The following is a 12,008-nucleotide window of genomic DNA, read 5'->3' as shown; positions in this document are numbered from 1 at the left end:
TTCAGTGTCAAAAGTCATTTTAACCGCTTTTTTTTTCTTTATTTTAGCGTCGAAAGAATTACACTACGGAAGCGAAAGAAAGAGAGAGAGAGAAATACTATGGCCGATATTAAAACGTATACACTGCCCTTAATACGTGCGAGTAAACGGCTGATGAACAAGGGGAAGAAGGGGAAAACAAATTATGAACATTTCCGCATCGCCAGTTGCTAGAAAGAGAGCGCGATCCGCCCTCCTTCATCCTCCCCTCTTGTGACTTTTATATTGTAAGAATTATTCGATTTACGCGCATCCCGAGTTAATGAAATTGTCCGATCCACTATTATTTACCGGTGCTCGATATTAATTTTTCGCGTATCCGTTCGAGAACCAATTCGAGATCGCTACGGATAATACAATGTCGATGTTCGGACACGTGTCGATATTACTACTAACATTGTTGTAATTACTGTAAATTGTACTGTATTAGATGGAATTGGATATCACGAAAGATACTCTTTATTATGAAGAAGTTTTATCGTTAAAAGTTAGTTACTTTATAACGATTAAAAAAGTTCAAACTCGAGAGTGCGACATTATGGCGTTAAACGCGCTAATCTGCGAGAAGAATAATTAAATCAAATAACAGAAAGAGAAATTCTCACTTTACGACGTTCCTCATCAATCATTTCATTATCGTTCGTTATTTCTAATTTGCGACTTGAGAGATTGCGCTTCTTCTCTCTTCTAAGGGAAGGGTTCCCGAAAATAACCCGATGAAATTTTCAGCTTCACATACGACGCATCGCCTCTCATCTAATGCAGCCCAATCTCGCGTTCTTTTTCCATTTTGCACGCGAATAACATGTCAGGGTGATTAGAAAATTTCAAAGTATATATACCTCTGCCGTATTTTCATCAACAATTACGGCCTCGCTGCCAAGTGTTCCGAGTCCTCGATTTTAATCAAGTAACTTTCACGACTCATTCTGAGGAAAAAATAAAACAGTTTATTAGCCAAGATTTATCCGTGTCGTATAAAATCTCCGCTTGTGTGGAAGTGTTTAATATTACAGCAAGAAGAAATTTAGTTTCATATTACTTGATTTACTATCTTACTCTCTTATTGATTTAATATTCTTACTGCATTTGTGTGTGCAGAAATAGCCGTAAGAAATAATAATCACTTATTCAGAAAATATATGGAGAAAATCTTTTTTAGTTTTATCATAATGCGATTCAAATTCAACCTAAAGCTCAGTAATAATTTGAAAAAAGTAGAGACATGTAAGACATTATACTTATAGAATTATCAATTAGCAAAATAATATTTGTCAGTCTATTTTAATTTAATTCTAGATATTAATTTTACTTTTATTAAGTTTATTATTCAACAATTTATTTTCTACAAAATTTCTTTATCATTTTCTTTTCTGCGTTAAAGATAATACTTGAATGACTACGTAGACTGATGAAAAGTTATTTTGTCTATTCGCATATGGTAATTAGTGATTGATTTATCCAAATATGCGTCAAATGGACAGTTTCAGGATCAATTAATCAAACTCCGTTATGTTGACAATACATGAAAAAAGCCAGGAATGTTATTGTACGGTATATTGATCGATCACGATGACTTGGTTGACGAACATTGAGAGTGGTGAATCTCTCATTCGAAATTAAACTCACTTTTATGCGGATTTCCTCTACTCACTTTCGATAAATGATGTTATGTGTTATTTTTCCATGAAATAAATTTTAATATTATTCCTGGAAGAAACGAGAGAGAAGGCGAAAGAGGAATTTGCAAGGCAAATTTATTAATGATTCCATCCGTATCGATTTCGTGAAATAATAATTATCATTGTAAAAAAGTATATTTCAATACACGACATGAATATATTTACATGTAAGATATATTTTCTCAATAAATTGCCTATATTTCATTTGATATAATATAAACAATACATGAAATTATTAACATATAGAGTTAGTAATATACATATATATAATTCATTTACAATATATATAGAAATGAAATTAGTAGCTAGCCTGTTATTTAGAGTACTAAATAATTGAACCAACCGAGTCCGCTTACCGTACCACTGAAAATTATCGAATGTTTATTTGCACGTTTTGGCCCTGTGGGATTTTCCTCGATAATAGAACGATGTTTACATATTATTGATTCGGTTACGTGCCGTCGCTGAATTTAACGTTCAACGCTAATTGGGAGGGAAGCATACGTAATCTCGCGGCATATGCAAATTCGCGTCACTGCGCATCGTAGACTAACGGTATCGGCAGGTGCTCTTGTATATAAGTTTCATAGATATATACCTGCATGTGTACGTACATATATATCGAATTTGCAGACTCACCCGACAAACTCGAACCGCGAGAGAATCGCGTTTCAATCCGCGAATATACACGCTAGAAAGATTCATACGCGCAATTAGTGGTATTACCTCCGTTTATCTACGCTACTTGCGAGTAAAGCGATCCGTTTTCGACACGCCGCAGCTGCGATTAATAACTTTGAGATAACATATATATAGTATCGGTCAAAAGTATTCACGGTCAAGTGCATTACTTATGAAAACAGGAAAATCGTTGCTTTAGCAAAAATAACAAAAATATGTGTGGATGAACAAAAATATTTATAGATATTAAATTTAAAAACATTTTATTACCGTTATTTTAATAATTCTTATATTATCTATTATATTATTTTTTATTATCGCTGTTTTAATAATTCTATGAATATAGGCAAAACAGATAGGAGAAAAAAATTAATTTAATCATTTACTTGTGTTTTCTGTATTTTTTGGAGATTGATGCGATACTTTTGACCGATACTAAAACGATTATTAAATATCGATGACATGTATATGCTATGCATATACTCACACCAATATTACAGAAATCAATCATACGCCACCGCCGTGATTAAGGCAGGGATCGTGATTCACCTGAAACAGAAATGATTGAACGATATTAATAGCAATATCGCGATTAAGTAACAGAATATTATAGACGCTAAAGCTGTGAAGATTGTATACATATTGTATATATTATGTAACTAAATTGTGCAAAATATATGTTATAATTTCTTAAACTAATATTAAATATCAGGATTTTAAAAATAATCTGATTTTAAATTATAAAAAAATGCCGATAGAAAATTTATAGCTCGTTTAAAACGCAATATGGAAAAGATTAAATAAATATTCGATTCAGAAAAACGGCAGAGAAAATATAATTCGCATAAATGTAATTTTAAAAATATGCGATTAATAATTCTTTTTTCTATCAATTATTACATTTCGATTACATGAAAATTTTTTTGCTTGTTTTTCAAAACGCACACACGCATACTCTTCGCTTCAAAGAGAGAGTGAGAGAGATTCACTGTTATGAAAACAATATGTTTATTTTCCAATCGGGACTGCTATTTCTATCTAGAGCAATAAAACGTATTTCGTTAGGGACCTGCCGTTTAATCCCGCGAGAAAGTTAGATCTATCATTTCTTGCTGCATCTCGCGTTCTCGGGGGTGTCGTAAATGTCAAGGAGGATTATTGCAGCTGTCTCGGGCGGTAAGATATTGCGAACGCGTGAAAATCCCGATCTTCGGAGTGCCGCTTGTGCCGCCGGTGTCCGAAACTAACTCGTTCGTTCCGTCTTCTATCGGAGAGACACGTGTCAGCAAAGACCGTCGGGAAATCACATCTCCGTTCGCCATAATCGGCCAGTATTGATTGACCGCCGCAATCGCGATGTCTCGATTCCATCATGTTCCATTATTGATGTAACGAAATAGGAGCATTTAAAAATCGAATAAATCTCCCTAAAGTCCTTTATCATTCATGTTAAAAGTTAATCTTTTATCGTGTTGTCAATTTAATACGAGATGTATATTTTGCTTCTTTATTATTTTTTTACGATACATTATATTATACGTTAAAAATATAACATTGATATACTTTATGGTATGCTTGAATTGATTTTATATTTATGTTTTAATTATCCATTTTGGGGCTCATTTTTTTAAAGATATTTTTTTATATAGAAATTTATAACAATATATTTTTTAATAATGTTACTCGTGCGATTTTAAAAATTTATTATATTATTAATCTTTTATTATTACCTTCTTTCATTTTTGTGATTTACTGGCACGATTAATTTATTGATAATTAACGCTGATATTAATAATTATGTATTGATAACAAAGTTAATTAGCTTTTGTATTACACGCCAGTTATCGCAGCATTAAATTTCAATTTCAGACGTTACGATTCAGGATCCTTTTCTAATTATGGAAGACAGATGTTGTCTTCCTCGTTGATTCGAAATAATCAAAAAATCGTCTGCATTTTCGAAACGAAGTTTGCGGAACTTATGCTACTTATCCGTTGCGAAAGCGTTATTCACAGTTTCGCTTGTGCACATTTCGCTGCGATTAGCGCATGTTCGTTAGTGTTTGGGCGTGAACTTGGACAAGGATCTTCGCCAATCAGTCGGGCAATACTCCGTGGCAGCAAAAGATATTCCTTCCGTGACCCTCCAGGATCCTCGGGATAATGGAAGGATTCTCGGGCGGAGAGGATTCCTGCGTCCCCGTGACGAAAGTAGAACGCGCGGAACAGATTGCCGTTTATCGATTTTGCGTCCAGCCACACAGACAGCCCCGTTATCTCGCTTTATAAATATTTAATTGAGCAGACGGGGAGGAGTTACCCTATATATGCGGAAGACCGCGCTCGATCGATTGACGAGAGAGAGAGAGAGAGAGAGAGAGAGAGAGAGAGAGAGAGAGAGAGAGAGAGAGAGAGAGAGAGTAATGGAATAATGAAATAACGCTCGTGAATGTCGCACAAGTCGCATTTGAAATTCCCTTTACATGTTGAATAATTTTACATTGCACACACGCATGCATCTCCCCTCTCCATCTCTCTCTCTCTCTCTCTCTCTCTCTCTCTTTTTCTTAAAACATATATATAATTGTTTATATATATCTGCATTTATATATTTCATATGCAATCTCTCTTTATAACATACATCGAAATTTTAAATGATTTATTGATCATCGTAATTTATTAACTTTTTCAAATATATTATTTAAAGCAAAAAATTTATTAACTTTTTCAAATATATTATTTAAAGCAAAAAATTTTGAGAAAATTTTGTATGAATTTTTTACGCGTATCCGACATCTTATCATATCAAAGAAATTGTCCGGGCAACCGCGTTTATTCGCAGCGCATCGTTATTCGCGACAAGTGCGATCTCTTGCAATATTTTCCGGGAAATAGATGACACCGATAAACGGACGAAGTGCCGGCTGTGCATTATCCATTGTCCAATTAAATATGCCAAAACGTCGGCCGATCGGAAATATTTATTAGACGGGTGTTCGGCAGTCGCTCTTATTCAATTTATGCGCGCGTATTTGATCGACGAATTCTCCAGCTGACGAGCACACTACGAACGACCAATTTTACGAACAAATAATTTATCGTATGCGTGTCATTTCGAAAATTGTTTGTAATCTTCGTCAACCAATCGGCTACCATCATTGCTGATCTCTTTGATTTACGCATTCGTTCGATGAAAAATTTTACGCGAGCGTCATTTTTTGGCCGAACGAGATTTATCCAGACACATTGTCAAATGTTGGAAAAAACCCTTGATATAAGTAATTGATATGAATTTGTGTTTGCGTTATTAAATCAATCAAATTTTATAATATTTTTATGACTGTTATATTAAATTAATTTATTGTTTTCCTATTAAAAATTCTTTTATTTTATTTGTATAAAAGAAATTAATTGTGAAGAATCCTTTTACAGTACATCCGCATGAATTTGTAATTTAATTTATTATAAAATAGAATACATATATCTTACGAATATATGTAATTTGTTTATATATAAAATCGCGAATCGATCAAGAGGAGTTTTCCGGGACGATGGAAACTGAAATCCCTTCAAGGCTACCCACGTTTCTCTTCGTTTCCTCTCCTTGAGAAAATTCATAGATAGCTGCGCCGCGTCGACCATAAATTTGCGAACAATCATGATAATGGATGTCTTCCAGGAAGAGTTATAACTGCGGTGAGGTGTAATAATCGGCAGGGGTCGTTAGATTGACAAAATGTGGAGAGAAAAGGAACCGGAGAGGTAAGAAATAAGCAGCAAGGAAAAGGATGAATCTTTTAGGCATCTGTCTCGGAGGAGACAGATTCTAGAAAAAGCACCGAAACGTACATCGCGTTGTTTTCGTCGAGGATACGAAACTAGGCTGTTTTTTTCTTTGTTTTTTTTTGTTGCTCTTGTATTATGTTGTAACTTGACTCTAGGACGGTTGCTACCAACGATGTCGCGTGTTTCACCCACAGCCGAGAATGTTTATTTTTGTACGTGCCTGTACGTTCCTTTTCGTTGAAGCTTTCGACGGTACGTCAAGTGTGTCGCGTGTAATTTTAACATCCGAGTAGTCACGTGTGGAGATCGAAGATTTCATTGCTTGAGATAAACCCATAATTTGCAAAGTTTATTTTACCTACGACTTCAAAGAGTACATATTCCAAGTACATGTAAATCTAAGATGAAGTTGTATCTAAAATCGACCCTACAAATTACGGACTCCACGTTATTATTCACAACCGTTAATCATAAATATAGTTATTTCTCTGCTGTAGTTAAATTTAGTTTTGTACCATTACTTACACGCATTCCAACATTTAGAGATCTAAGATTTGTGATTTTAAACGAGAGAAAAAGAGAGAGAGAGCGAAAGAGAAAGAGTATCAAACAAGTTTATCATATTCAATTAAATTGTGTTCCATTACAACGTAACGATTATTATCATCAATAATCGGCAACTATCTGTGATTACAAATAATATAATCTACTTCCTGTTGGTTATTATCGTTACTACTAATTTTTCACATACACGCTAATCTTCAATTTTCCAAGCGTTCGAAGCTTGGTGTAATGATCCAGAAAAACGACCAGCACGGTCTTGGGCACACGTAATGGGCACGGGATGTTAGTTACGTATTCCCATTACAGGGATCCCCGCGTGCATGCCGCAGCCATAATGCGTGCACAGTGGATTTCTCATTATCGATGCCCGTGATTTATGCTCTGTTATCGTAAGGGACATTGTACACGTAGTGCAGGACCTAATTCGGATTACACTAAGAGATTACCGTGTAGGTAAAGCATCGGTCGGGTTCTCATTGGCCGCTTCCCATTGGTCGCGAACGCGTTGTATCCGCATCGGCACGATCGGCGGACCATGTCGATCGGAAATTTCCAATCACGATTGACCAAACTATATAGGATCGACATGTTACGTTACATTTAACCCATTCGGAAATGAAAAAATTGTGTGTCACAGTGTATGCCATACATTATAATTAGTGTAAACTAAATTTCTTTATCTTTATTTCCTTGGTGGATGTTTGAAAGTTTATGGAAGCAAATTTGTATTAATGTATCATATAAATGTTTATTTATAAAAACTGATATTTCCACAATTCGCAATATTATTTGATAGGCTGTTCTGATTTGACAAAAAATGTTTTTGAATTGTTCTTTACAGAAATTTATAATTGCAATACGTTATTGCATGATGGTTGATGCGCTCGAAAGTAAATTGAAATTGGATTGGTTTATATTGGAAACGCTTTGAACTGACAAAGTTATTTTCATCGAATATTGGCATCCGTAAATGAGGTTTTCATACTTGAAATAATAGACGTTGCATTTTGTTATGCATTTTCCAACGAGGAAATCGCAATTATATTGAAAAAAAATTATTGTTCTCTAAAATACCGTCACGTGATCAAAGTAAATTCCGCGACATCAAAGCAGTCTCTTTCGTGGCGTGTACATGAGTCACGTATATAGCTTTATATATGGCTTTGCTAAGCGTTTTTCTCTCGCCTTTAGCCAAGTTGCGAATTTTTCTCGTCATTATCTCGTCTCGCGTCGACAAATTCCTCGCCATGTCGAAACCGTTCAATGTTTATCTTCAGTAGCGGCCACATTTTTAGGATGTATGTTCACGCGCGACGTTATTACGAGATTCCACGACGAAGAACATTCCGTCGTAAAACTTTGCTAAACGTTCCACTCATTGTCCACGCTCGTACACATCGTTATTTCCATTTTTACAGTATTGCAAAATCCTTGCCTCCATTTATTTAGAACTGAATTTTCTTGTTATACGTGCGCGCGTGACAGAATATTTCAAGCCAAATTTAACGCTTGGCAGAAAATTAGAAGGTATCTTTTTTTAAATAATTTTTTAAACATTCACCTTTGGATTGGTTTATGTTGAAAACGCTTCGTAAAGTTATAAAATTATTTTCATCGAATATCGGCATCCGTAAATGAAATTTTCATATTTGAAATAATAGACATCGCATTTTTTAAATCTTTTTTTAAATAATTTTTTAAACATTCACTTTTGGATTGGTTTATGTTGAAAATGCTTCGTAAAGTTATAAAATTATTTTTATCGAATATTGGCATCCGTAAATGAAATTTTCATATTTGAAATAATAGACATCGCATTTTTTTACGTTCTGTTTTTACTATTACATTTGATTACTGTTTTATAAAATTGACATCTCGCGTGATAGATTATATTACCTTATCTGTATTGTAGTCTTACTTACCATATCTGGTCATGTCTCTCTTTTTCGTTGGAACAAGTTTCTTATTCGTGCTATTTCAGTTTGCTACTTACCTTTATCTTTTTCATCGCGCGTGTAAATCATTGTTGTAGTCGCTTTCACTCAAGAATCGCTCATTCAAGCGTACTTATCGGCCGAGATTTTCTGGAGTACGCTTATAGCGGACTTTCACGTCGCGCTTCGTCTATTTTTCATTATTTCCCGATAAAGCAGTTCGTTTACCTTTGGTAAAAAAAAGACAAACCCTCCGCGTCTCTCCCTTATCCCGAATATCTATGATGGAAAGTCGCGCTGTTCATTTTCTGTCAATGCTCTTCTAATTTAATCAAATCGTCACGTTTATTTTCTCCCACGTAAAAATTTTTAACATTGTATTTTTGTTTTGGTAAAAATTTAAATTGACAAAAAATGTTCATTATTTATTTATATCCATATTTTTATTTTTTTTCTGGTATCTGGGAAAAATTTAAGTAACTGCTGGGAACCGAAAAGCGTATTTAAATATGTATATCTGTAAATATTTTTAAAATATTTTTCTACACTCTTGATTTATGTTCTTTTTCACAATGTTGTAAAACTAGTTATCAGGAACATAATAGTATGCGGTCAATCTGCAAATTGTTGCTTTTCATTTATGTTTTTTTCCTGGAACCGGAGATTTATCGCGTTGTATATCTACTTCTATAGCCGAGATAATTTTCAGTAGAGTTAGAAAAGGGGCAAAAATTATGACAGTCGTTCGAATCGGTCGACGCGGTAACAACGTCGCGTTGCGGTTTAATGGTTCGACGTGTTTCACAATAATGCCAATTTACGGCGACGCTAATCGTAGACGGTCACTTTATCGAGTGGTCGATCGCGCGACGGGACATCAAAATCAGTTTGTAACAATCGCTAATGGCGCATCCCCGATCGGGACACGTGATAACTGGCATCGCCATCGCGTCGCGAGACTCCCATCTCTGATCAAGAAACACGATCTATCTTACATCGCGACTGTAATCGCGCTGGAAAAACTCCGTCTCGGGCTTCGCTTCATTTAGACAGGTGCACTTTATATCCAAGTAACGCAATAAAAATCATCATTTTTCTTCTATATACCCTCTTATATATCAGGGAATAATTGAAGCGATATTACGCAGACATTATTTTCTATTTTAATAAAAACTGTCAGAAAATTTAATATATTTTTATTCGTAATATTTATAATAAAAAGCGTTAATATACATAATATACACGTATGTATACAAGGTTAATATGCATATATATTAATCGACATTTTTAACATAAAATTTTCACAGAGAAAAGATTTAATCCGCTTGCAATTAATGGAAAAATATCTTTATTCAAGGAGCGGAATTTTCGAAATTTTTCGCGCAGTACCTTATACCTCGTTCTTATTCCCTCGAAAGAAAAATGTATATGTAATAATAGAGCGCAAGCGAACTTTTTTTCAAATCTGCTGCGTAATGAGCGCGCTATTTGTTTCGAGAGAAAGAAAGAGGCGCTTACAAATTTTTCTTTGACTGGCGCGTAATAATAGAGAAACCGCTTCAAACACGCTCGTTGCTGATATATCTATATAATAATAGAGAGACGGTTTCTCCCGAACTTCTTGCTCGACGAGTGTGTAATAACAGACGAGCGGTACCGAACTTCCGCCCGATGCGTGCGCTAATAGGAAGGTGCTTCTTTTAAAAACAGCGCGTAATAACGCGTAGGAAACGCGGTGCCAAAACTTTCCTCGATGCGTCTAACGACGAGATGGGAATTTTAAAAAGGGACCGGGTCTCTCGGCTGCACCACCGGCAGACCTTTCGGATGAGAGAGCGAACGGGAAGAGATTCGACCGAATGGCATGCCGCGGGCGATTGATGACTTGCGACCTACTTTTCGCGCCGACGACCCAGATGCGAGGGTGCTCCTGATGTAAGATATCGGTCTCTTCCCTACCTCTCTTTCCCGCTTCGCCAATGTTGCTTCTCTTCTGCACTCTCTCCGCTCTCTCGATTCGCCTCGCGGCTGTGTGCGTGTGTGTGCATGTGTGTGTGACAATAATCGGCCCGGTTAGTTGCTCCGACAGCGAGAATATATAGCCGGTCTCGTTTCGCGGATCGCGAGTGACTTTGAAGTTAAGTTACGAGATTTTCGAGAACTGATTATTTTGGAGCTGACGTATGTCAGATTCCAAAAGTCTTAAAACAAACATATATTTCTTATTTATTTCATCTTAGAATGTGCGCTTGTGAATATTCGACTTGTATAAATCACTTAAAATAATTCGTCTTAAATAAATCGATTTGTTTGAAAATTCCTTTATTTAAATTATTTTGCTTAAAAATATAAGATATAGTATTCTATTAATTATTTAATGCTACAACACGAACTGAATCATATTTTTGCAGAATTAAAGTTACGGCATGTCATTATTTTAATTTGAACAATATCGTATTAAAACGTAACGTAAACGAGCATGTAATAAAAAGCGCTTTCCGATAGGTGACGTTTTGCATGCGAAGAGTTATTACCGCAGGTATTTTAAGCGGAGTGCATTTTAAACGAGCGACTTATCGTTCGATGAATCATCGATACGACCGAATAGAGTTACTCTATTTTTCGCTCATGATTCATGGTACAAGTAAGGTGATATCGATGAAATGTACGATATTTTATCAACATTATCCAATGCAAATCCCATGTCATATACGTATAAAAATAGCATTGATAGCGGAGAATTTATGTAACTGTTCGGAATTTTCTTTGAATTAAAATACACTCAATTATATAAAAATTGCGCTCCTTTGATATTCCTACGAGATTAGATAAGATTTTTTTCTTTCTTTTCTACATTTAAATTTTCTACTCAATGTATGTAATTTGCAAAAGTGTACATTTAAAAAAAGAAACCAGCTATTTACCACAATTATATCATTACATATCGTTTTTTCAGATTTGTTAATTTTCCTCAATTTTATAAAAAACTTTATTCGATCGAGGATAAAATCAGAAAGTTATAAAATTCCTTTTTCCCTTTGTGCAATCTACTATCTTAGACTCGCTCATATTTTACGCTGCAGTAAGCAAGAGGCAAAGGAGGAAAATGGGGAAAACAGGTTCGGGATTTGTTTATGAAATTTATGCTAAGTCAAAGAAACCCGGATAAGCAGGCAGGCAGGCAGGTAAATTCGTCTCTGTCAGTCAGTGTCGCAGCGGGTAGGCGACGATACTCTCCGACACGTCTCTCGTCCTGCCTCCCGCGCTTCTCCAACTTTCTCCGTACGATCTCTCGCCGAATTGTGACAGCGTCGTCGTCGTC

General features: G+C 35.3%; 1 protein-coding gene across 2 annotated transcripts in view; it reads left to right on the top strand.

Annotated features, from left to right (window-relative positions):
- Window positions 1-12,008, top strand: part of Twin (CCR4-NOT transcription complex subunit 6-like twin) — a 484,682-nt gene that overhangs the window by 55,406 nt on the left and 417,268 nt on the right. The window contains exon 1 of one of the 2 annotated variants that reach the window (XM_083107021.1): window positions 9,419-9,739. The exons of the other annotated variant lie outside the window; for it this stretch is intronic. The gene's annotated coding sequence lies outside the window, so the exon portion shown is untranslated. Of the gene's footprint in view, window positions 1-9,418; window positions 9,740-12,008 lie in introns of those variants that run through there. 2 annotated transcript variants of the gene reach the window in all.

This window comes from Camponotus vicinus, unplaced genomic scaffold, assembly GCF_025532165.1.
Source record: "Camponotus vicinus isolate PSW18456_S1 unplaced genomic scaffold, iyCamVici1.0 SCAF_8, whole genome shotgun sequence".
Taxonomy (NCBI): Eukaryota; Metazoa; Arthropoda; class Insecta; order Hymenoptera; family Formicidae; genus Camponotus; species Camponotus vicinus.
Note: the sequence above shows the minus strand (reverse complement) of the source record. Positions and strands in the feature narration are given on the sequence as shown.